The sequence below is a fragment of the Macaca thibetana genome, chromosome 4 (genome assembly GCF_024542745.1).
Source record: "Macaca thibetana thibetana isolate TM-01 chromosome 4, ASM2454274v1, whole genome shotgun sequence".
NCBI lineage: Eukaryota > Metazoa > Chordata > Mammalia > Primates > Cercopithecidae > Macaca > Macaca thibetana.
The window spans coordinates 102,880,451-102,891,381 of NC_065581.1; the positions used below are offsets into that span (position 1 = coordinate 102,880,451).

Below are 10,931 nucleotides of genomic sequence, written 5' to 3' on the forward strand. Positions count from 1 at the left end.
TGCCTATTAAAAACACATACATGACTGGTTGCAATAGCTCACACCTGTAATCCTAGCACTTTGGCAGACTGAGGTTGGAGGATTGCTTGAGTCCAGGAGTTCGAGAACCGCCTGGGCAACATAGCAAGGCCCTGCCTCTACAAAAATTAGCTGGGCATTGTGGTACCTGTCTGTAGTTCCAGCTACTCTGGAGGCTGTGGTGGGAGGACTGCTTGAGCCCAGTAGCTAGAGGTTGCAGTGAGCTGAGATTGTGCCACTGCACTCCAACCTGGGGGACAGAACACTCTGTCTCAAAAAACAGAAATAAAAATAAAAACATGGGTCCTGTCCATGTGGGGTCAGGGCCTGCGGCACGCGCAGGAAGCAGCACAGCCCTGCACAGGAGGTGACGGCACCACTGACCATCCAGGTCCCTGCAGAATGGTGTCAGAGAAAAGTTTTGCCCCTTTAAGACTCAGGAGGATGAGAGTAATCACTTGTGAAATAGCCTGGCACGACAAAGAGCCTGTGTACAGCCTCGACTTCCAGCATGGGACTGCTGGGAGGACGCACAGACTGGTGTCTGCAGGTGTGCATTCCGCTGTCAGGATCTGGAAGGTAGAAAAGGGACCAGATGGAAATGCCATCGTGGAATTTTTGTCCAATCTTGCTCATCATACCAAATCCATCAATGTCCTGCACTTTTCTCCAACTGGGGAAATTTTAGCATTGGCAGGAGATGATGCTGTCATCCTGTTGTAGAAGGTGAATGATAACAAGGACCTGGAACAGATCACTTTTCAGGATGAGGACCAGGCCCAGCTGAACAAGAAGAACTGGACGATTGTGAAGACTCTGCGGGGCCCCTTAGAAGATGTGTATGATATTTGCTGGGCAACTGATGGGAATTTAATGGCCTCTGCCTCTGTGGATAGCACAGCCATCATATGGGACAATTGATGTTTATAGGATCATCAATAAAGGACAAAAAATATCGATTAACATAACATAAAAGTTATGTCCAAGGAGTAAACTGGGACCATTTAAGTCAATATGTTGCTACTCTGAGCTGTGACAGGGTGTTGCGGGTATACAGTATACAGAAGATGCGTATGGCTTTTAATGTTTCAAAGATGCTATCTGGAATAGGGGCTGAAGGAGAGGCAAGAAGCTACTGGGCGTTTCACGATGACAGCGTGAAGTTGTTCTTCCGTAGACTGAGTTTCACTCCCGATGGGTCTTTGCTCCTCACACCAGTTGGATGTGTGGAATCTGGTGAAAATGTAATGAACATTACTTACGTTTTCTCCAGGAAGAATCTTAAAAGGCCCATCGCTCATCTTTTCTGGGTCCTAGAAAAGTCACTCTTGCTGTTGGCAGCTGTCTGGTCTACTTTGAACTGAGGCCGGTGGTGGAAACAGGTGTGGAGCAGATGGGTCTGCCCTACTGCCTGGTATTTGCTGTGGCTTAGGAGGACTTTGTGCTTCTGGACACCCAGGAGTCCTTCCCTTTTGGCTACGTGTCTAATATACATTACCACACCTCCAGTGACATTTCATGGTCTAGCGATGGTGCCTTCCTGGCCATTTCTTCCACAGACAGTTACTGCTCATTTGTGACATTTGAGAAAGGCGAACTTGGAATTCTTTTAAAAGAGAAGTCTGTTTTGAGCATGAGAACTCCTGACACAGCAAAGAAAACCAAGAGTCAGAAACACCGAGGGTCTTTGCCAGGATCCAGACCAGTAGAGGGAACAACTGCCAGCAGAACCCAAGACCCCAGCAACTCCTGCTCGACCCCACCTCAGGCCAGACAGGCCCCAGCCCCAGCAGCCATCAGGGACCCTCTCTCTATCATTCTGCTGTCAAAAGCTCCTTGCTGAGGCCTTCAGAGGAGAAGATCCTGCCACCCAGTAGTTAAAACACCAAAGCTCACCCATCCCAGAGGGTCACTCTGTACACATTGCAAGCCTGGAGCAAGACAACACCCTAGAGAACAAACTTAATACCCTTAGAGACAGACACTCCACCAAAGTCTGTACCAATCAATGTAATTTCCACCCCTTCTGCAGAAGAATTTAGTAAGAGACGCTCAGGGCAGTCCCTCAGAGCTAAAGCAGCCCAGACGCAATGAAAACAAAGGGGGCACTGAAAGTCTGGACCCTTGATGGGACCTTGGCTTCTGCTCAAAGCCTTCCAAGCCTCTCATGTGTGCAATGAGGTGGTGAGGCTGGAGATGCCTGAGACCGGTCGCTTCCACGGAGCGGGACAGATGCTGTAAATGGATTTCTGTAACAGAAGTGACATGTGTACTGATTTTTCTCCAGAAATATGGATGCTGTCTTATTCAGTATCCATTTTTAACTTGGGGATGTGAACGTTTTAACATACTGAATCCTCTTTTTCATGAGTCTCTGAAACTGGAGCAGTTTAACATTATCCAGTGTGAAAATCAACGAGTCCTCCCTGACATCCTCGTGAAAGTACAGACACTTCATGGAGGGACTCCTTTTAAAGTTAGAATTAGGAAGATGAGAAAGTAATTTGAGATTTTACTCTGTTGAATTTTAGAGTATTTGGAGTAATTGTTAGATTTTGCTTCTAAGGAGTTGATTGATTAAACTTTGGAAGGTTAAAAAATAAAATAAATAAACACACATACATTGTAGGGTTCTCTAGAGGGACAGAACTAATAGGATAGACAGATATGATATCAAAGGGAGTTTATTAAGTATTAACTCACATGATGAAAAGGTCTCACAATAGGCCATCTGCAAGCTGAGGATCAAGGAAGACAGTCTGAGTCCCAAAACTGAACCACATGGAGTCCGATGTTCGAGGGCAGGAAGCATCCAGTACGGGAGAAAGATGTAGGCTGGGAGGCTAGGCCAGTCTCGTCTTTTCACGTTTTTCTGCCTACTTTATATTCTAGCCATGTTGGCAGCTGATTAGATGGTGCTCATCCAGATTAAGGGTGGGTCTGCCTTTCCCAGCCCACTGACTCAAATGTTAATCTCCTTTAGCAACACCCTCGCAGACACACCCAGGATCAATACTTTGGATCCTTGAATCCAATCAGGTTGACACTCAATATTAACATATACGTATACGGAAAGAAGTGGTTTGCTGCTATAAACTCTGTGAGACGGCCAAAAAATTGTGAGTTCCCCGAGTGTGAGAAGGGAAACGTCTGCCTCTGAACACACATCCCCACTGGGGAACCTGCAAATCCAGATCACAGCAGGATTTAACCTTACCTATAATTGAAATGGATTTTGAGTTGGGCAAAATATAAAAGTAGAAGCAGCAGCAGGATAAGTCCTGTAGGCACTGCCGGTCCCCAGCTCAAGCCCAGGGAAACCATTCCTGGCTTTATCTCACAGTAGTCCTTGGGGACAGCAACAGCAGCCAGTGGAATTGGGGAGGGGCCACAGGATGAAGGAAGATTCTAGCTGAACTTTGTAATAATTTTGACTGAGCTTGAATTTACCTAAGCAGATCGAGGGCAGGGGTACTGCAAATGGAAAGTGCAGATACAAGTGCAGAAGCCACAGTGCATGGTGTAGGCAGGCATGCAGGAAGGGGCAAGGCCTGAGACTGTTTGCTTTCTCAGCGGGGAGGTTTGTAGCCTGGGGCAAGATCTCACCCCCGATGACCCACTGCCTGGATATAAACTTTGGGATGTTGGTGGGGTATGGCAGGAGTGAGACTGGCCTTTGCTGGCTGTGTGGGAGCTAGGTGAGGCCTGTCACTGCTGGTTTCCCCCAACTTCCCTGGTGACCTGTAAGATGCAGCAGAGGCAACCACAATCCCACTATGAACATAACTCTATTGGCTAGAGAAACACCTCCCATCCTTGGCCACAAACAGTGACTGTGGCAAGCCCTGCCCAAGGAGATTCTGAATTCAGACCCAACTAACCCTGCCCCAGTCTGATGGTTTTTCTCTACCCACCCTGGTAGCTGAAGACAAAAGACATAAAGTCTTGGAAGCTCTATGGCCCCATCCATTGCCTGCAAAACTTGAGTGCTTCTTCTGGCCAAGGTAGGGCAAGCTTATATCAGCCTTCAACTACTCCAGCTAGTGCTCTCTTGAAAGTGCCACCTCCTGGCTGGAGGCCAACGAACTCAAGCCATTACAGCAATTCATAACAGAACAACCCTGCTCCAAAGAAGGAGAAAACAACAGCTACTTCCACTGCCTGCAACACCCTGGCTAACCAGAGGTCTTGAGTCTGTCCACATGACAACTTCATTGCTAGCATAACCAGCATTCAAGAAAACCAGTGCAATAAACAAAACTATAATCAAGGACTCCTACAGAGTCTACTTTACTTTCCTGCCACCTCCACTGGAGCAGGTGCTGGTATCCATGGCTGGAAGATCTGAAGACAGATCACATCACTGGATTCTTTGCAGACATTCCCCTGCACCAGCCCAGGACCTGGTAGCCCAGCTGGATGGCTAGACCCAGAAGGGAAATAGCAATCACTGCAGTCTGGCTCTCAGGAGGCCCCATCCCCAGGGGAAGTGGGAGAGTAGCACAAAAGTGATCACCTCGTGGGATGAAAGAATCTGAATAGCCCTTGAGTTCCAAATCTTTCTACTAAAACAGTCTACCCAAATGAGAAGGAACCAGAAAAGTATTTATGGTAACATGACAAAACATGGTTCTATAATACCCCCAAAAGATCATACTAGCTCCCTGGCAATGGATATAAACCAAGAAGAAATCTCTGAATTGCCAGACAAAGAATTCAGAAGGTTGATTATTAAGCTACTCAAGGAGGTGCCAGAGAAAGGTAAAAACTAACTTAAAGAAATTTAGAAAATGTTACAGGATATGGTGAATCCATATCCTGAGAAATAGGTATCATAAAGAAAAGACAATCATACCTGCTGGAAATAATAAACTTAAAGAAATACAAAATATACTGGAAAGTTTCAATAATAGAATCACACAAGTAAAAGAAAGAACTTCAGAGCTCAAAGACAAGGCTTTCAAATTAACCCCATCTGACAAAGACAAAGAGTAAAGAATAAAAAATAAATAAATAAACAAAGCCTCCAAGAAATTTGGGATTATGTTACACAACCAAACCTAAGAATGATTGGTGTTCCTGAGGAAGAAGAGAAATTTAAAAGTTCAGAAAACTTATTTGCAGCAATAATCAAGCAAAACTTCCCTCGTCTTGCTACACATCCAGACATCCAAATATAAGAAGCTTAAAGAACATCTGGGAAATTCATCACAAAAAGATCATCACCTAGGCACATAGTCATCAGGTTATCTAAAGTCAAGACAAAGGAAAGAATCTGAAGAGCTGTGAGGCAAAAGCATCAGGTAAACTATAAAAGAAAATCTATCAGATTAACAGCAGTTTTCTCAGCAGAAACCCTATAAACCAGAAAGGATTAGGGTCTTATCTTTAGCCTCCTTAAACAAAATAATTATCAGCCAATAATTTTGTATCCAGTAAAACTAAACTTCATAAATGAAAGGGAGATACAGTCTTCTTCAGACAAACAAATGCTGAGAGAATTTGCCCTTATCAAGCCAGCACTACAAGAAATGCAAAAAGGAGTTATAATCTTGAAACAAAACCTCAACATACACCAAAATAGAACCTCCTTAAAGTATAAATGTCACAGGGCCTATAAAACAATAACAAAAGTGGGGGATGGGGGAAACCAGTATTCAGCCAACAACGAGCATGATGAATAGAATAGTACCTCACATCTCCATTTACATTGAATGTCAATTGCCTAAATGCCCCACTTAAAAGATACAGAATGGCAGAATGCATAAAAGTCCACCAACCAAGTATCTGTTGTCTTCAAGAGATTCTTCTAACAAATAAGGACTCACATAAACTTAAGGTAAAGGGGTGAAAAGATACATTCTATGCAAATGGAAATCAAAAGCAAGCAGGGGTAGCTATTCTTACATCAGACAAAACAGATTTTAAAGCAGCAACAGTTAAAAAAGACAAAGAGGGACATTAAATAATGATAAAAGGATTAGTCCAACAGGAAGATATCACAATCCTAAATACATATGCACCTAACACCAGAGCTCTCAAATTTATAAAGCAATTACCACTACACCTAAGAAATAAGATAGATGGCAACACAATAATAGTGGGGGACTTCAATACTCCACTGACAGCACTAGACAGGTCATCAAAACAGAAAGTCAACAAAGAAACAATTGATTTAAACTATACCCTAGAACAGATTAGCTTAACAATTATTTACAGAACATTCTACTCAACAACTGCAGAATATACATTCTTTTCATCAGCACATGGAACATTCTCCAAGATGGACCATATGATAGGCTGCAAAACAAGTCTCAATAAATTTAAGAAAATTGAAATTAATCAAGTAGTCTCTTAGACTACAGGGAAATAAAATTGGAAATTAACTCCAAAAGGAACCCTCAAAACTATAGAAATACATGGAAATTAAATAATCTGCTCCAGAATGATCTTTGGTTCAACAATGAAATCAAGATGGAAATCAAAAAATTCTTGGAAATGAATGATAATAGTGAAACCTCTGGGATACAGCAAAAGTGCTGTTCAGAGGAAAGTTCATAGCATTTAGTGCCTACATCAAAGAATCTCGAAGAGCACAAATAGACAATCTAAGCTCACAAGGAACTAGAGAAACAAGGACAAACCAAACCCAAACACAGAGGAAGAAAAGAAAAAACAAAGATAAGAGCAAAACTAAATGAAATTGAAACAAAAAAATGCAAAAGATAAATGAAGCAAAAAGCTGGTTGTTTGAAAAGATAAGCAAAATTGATAGACCATTAGCAAGATTAACCAAGAAAAGAAGAGAGAAGATCCAAATAAGCTCAATTAGAAATGAAATGGGAGATATTATAACTGATACCACAGAAATATAAAGCATCATTCAAGGCTACTATGAACATCTTCATGCACGCAAACTAGAAAACCTAGAGGAAATAGATAAATTCCTGGAAATATACAACCTTCCTAGATTAAACCAAGAAGAGACAGAAATTCTGAACACACCAATAACAAGAGACTGAAAGAGTAATGAAAAAATTGCCAGCCAAAAAAAGAGTCCAGCACCAGATGAATTCACAGCTGAATTCTATCAGACACTCAAAGAAGAATTGGTACCAATTCTACCAAAACTATTCCAAAAGATAGAGTAAAAGGGAATCCCCCCAAATCATTCTATGAAGCCAGTACTACCCTGATACAAAAAGAGGAAGTCAGATTGTCACTGTTCATTGATGATATAACTTATACCTAAAAACCCTAAAGACTCATCCAAAAAGCTCCTAGATATGATAAATGAATTCAGTAAAGTTTCAGCATACAAAATCAATGTACACAAACCAGAAGCACTGCTATACACCAACAGTGACCAAGCTGAGAATCAAGTCAAGAACTCAACCCCCTTTACAACAGCTGCAATACAATACAATACAATACAATACAATACAATACAATACAATACAATACAATACAATACAATACTTAGGAATACACCTAACCAAGGAGGTGAAAAATCTCTACAAGGAAAACTACAAAACACTGCTGAAAGAAATCACAGGCAACACAAATGGAAACATCCCATGCTCATGGATAGGTAGAATCAATATTGTGAAAATGAACATACTCCCAAAACCAATCTATAAATTCAATGCAATTCTCATCAAAATACCATTATCATTCTTACAAAACTAGAAAAAACAATCCTACAATTCATATGGAACAAAAAAAGAGCCTGCATAGACAAAGCAAGACTATGCAAAAAGAACAAATCTGGAGGCATCGTATTATCTGACTTCAAACTATACTACAAGGCTGTAGTTAACAAAACAGCATGGTAGTGGTATAAAAATAGGCATGTAGAGCAATGGAACAGAATAGAGAACCCAGAAATAAAGTCAAATACTTATAGCCAATTGATTTTCGACAAAGCAAACAAAAACATAAAGTGGAGAAAGGATACCCTATTCAACAAATGGTGCTGGGGTAACTGACAAACCACATGTAGGAGAATGAAATTGGATCTGGTCTCTCACTTTATATAAAAATCAACCCAAGATGGATCAAAGACTTAAATCTAAGACCTGAAATCCTAAAAATTCTAGAAGATAACATTGGAAAAACTCTTGTAGACATTGGCTTGGGCAAAGAGTTAATGACCAAGAACCCAAAAGCAAATTTAACAAAAACAAAGATAAATAGATGGGACTTAATTAAACTAAAAAGCCTCTGCACAGCAAAAGAAATAATCAGCCTAGTAAACAGACAACCCACAGAGTGGGAGAAAATATTCACAAACTATGCATCTGACAAAGGACTAATTTCCAGAATCTACAAGGAACTCAAACAAATCAGGGAGAAAAACCAAATAATCCTGTCAAAAAGTGGGCTCAGGATATGAATAGAAAATTCCCAAAGAAGATACACAAGTGACCAACAAATGTATGAAAAAATGGTCACCATCACTAATGATCAGGGAAATGCAAATCAAAACCACAATGTGATACCACCTTACTCCCACAAGAATGGCCATAATTAAAAAATAAAAAAAAAAATAGGTGTTGGAGTGAATGTGGTGAAAAGGTACACTTTTACACTGCTGGTGGAAATGTAAACTAGTACAACCACTATGGAAAACAGTATGGAAATTCCTTAAAGAACTAAAGGTAGAACTACTATTTGATCAGCAATCTCACTACTGTGTATCTACCCAGAGGAAAAGAAGTCATATGAAAAAGACACTTGCACATGTATGTTTATAGCAACATGATTTGCAATTGCAAAAATATGAAATCAGCCTAAATGCCCAACAATCAACAAGTTGATAAAGAAAATGTGACATATATATAGAGAATATATATATATATAAAATGTGAGAGAATATATATTCACACATACACACATACATATATATATATTCACACACACACATATATATACCATGGAATATTACACAGACATAAAAAAGAATGAAATAATGGCATTTACAGCAACCTGGATGGAGTTGGGAGACCATTATTCCAAATGAAGTAACTCAGGAATAGAAAACCAAACATCATATGTTCTCACTCATAAATGGGAGCTAAGCTATGATGATGCAAAGGCATATGTATGATACAATGGACTCTAGAGACTCAGTGGGGAAGTGTAGGAGGGGGCTGAGGGATAAAAGACTACAAATTTGGTATAGTATACACTGCTTGGGTGATGGGGAAACCAAAATCTTACAAATCACCACTAAAGAACTTATCCATGTTAAACAAACACCATCTGTTCTCCAAAAGCTATTGTAATAATTTTTTTAAAACACATACATACACAAAATATTCTTAAAATTTGTATACATATTAGGAGACATATTAAGTACTCTAGAGTGACTGCTTGTGGAGGGGAAAAAGAAAAATAAATCATGACTTATAGAGGCCTTGATTGGACCGATGATGCTAATGAGGCTTGAACTGATGAGATGATTAGTTCAAAACTTCTACCTAAAGCTCCCTGCACAAAAGACTCTAAATAAAGCGAAGGGAGTAGGATGCATGAAGTTAGGACAGACAGTCAGGCTGGCTAGAAGACAGAGGAAAAAAAATGTATGTGAATTGCTCACGTTTGAGTTAACTCCCCTAAGCTGAGATAGTTTGGGAACTGAAGAAGAAAACCAACGGAACAGTGTTCTCTGACGCCATTGGTTTCTCAGGGTGTGAGAAGCTTTGTGAGGGTTTTGGGTGAGCTTTCCTTTTTATTGAGAAACACACGAGTGGTTTGAAAGGCTAAGCATGGTTTGCCACAATGCCCTATATTGTAATTAAACCATTGAGTTAGAAGGCTGTTTGCTCTGTTTAATGTGCTTTGTGAAACAGGATGTTTTGCCTTTTGTTGTTGCTGGATCTTTCTGACAAGCAATTGAGAGACGGGGAAGTCTCTGTGCATCTTCCCGCTCTACACTTAGGTAATTGGTGTGCACACTGTCAGTTAAAAAGCACGGCTGTGCCATGACTATTTGATTTTAGTTACAAGTGTTGGCAGGAAATGCTGAAGAAGACAGGAGGTATTTAGGAACGGTGGCCCTTTTGAGATACAAAATTATAAAGCAGCCACAGAAATGAGTCAGCCCATTAAGCTGAACCGTAACCACAGCTAGCCAGAATGCTCAGGCTTCTTTAGTCATGAAATTCACATGGCCCTTCAAATGCTCCATCCTTCTGTATCCTCACAACACCCAGAGCATATTCCTTCCACAACGGCTCCTAAATGAACTTTGTTGATTAACTGCTAAACACACACACAAGCACACAAATCTGAATCTCATGTCTATGCAAAGGTGAGAATGTTCTTGGAGTTCTAAAATTGCTGAGAAGAGTTAGTTATATATTTCCTTGGACAGAAAATAGCTCATGGAAGATAGCACCAGATGAATACTTTGAATGATGCAAACTACCTCAAAAGTGATAGATAACAGGATAAAACCCAGGGAATTAAATTTATAGAAACTAATTAAATGATAATTTAGAGGGAATAGAAGAAAACTCATGAATGGCAAAAGAAAGTTCCATTATCAGCTGATATAGAATTAAATGATTTAATAGATTACAATAAAAAAAAAGTGGTTAGTGAAATATACAGACTTAAGCAACCGGAATTTAAACTTTTAACTATGTTTTAAAATGCTCCCTGGCCCTATTTGCTCCTCTATGTACTGCATATTTATCTGTTCTCTCTTATAGTAAAAATCCTCCAAAAAATGGTCTATATTCACTATCTTGACATGCTCATTTCCCATTCTCTTGAAAACACATATCAAACATTTGTTCTCACTACTCCATGAGATTGCCCTTAGCAAGGTCATTAATGAATGAGCTCCATGTTGCCAAATTAAACACTGAACTCCAAGTCCTCTTCTTCACTGACTTCTCAGCAGC

General features: G+C 40.3%; 1 pseudogene; it reads left to right on the forward strand.

Annotated features, from left to right (window-relative positions):
* The first annotated feature begins 462 nt into the window (after positions 1 to 462).
* On the forward strand, positions 463 to 2,200 carry LOC126952298 (chromatin assembly factor 1 subunit B-like; annotated as a pseudogene).
* The last annotated feature ends 8,731 nt before the right edge of the window (positions 2,201 to 10,931 follow it).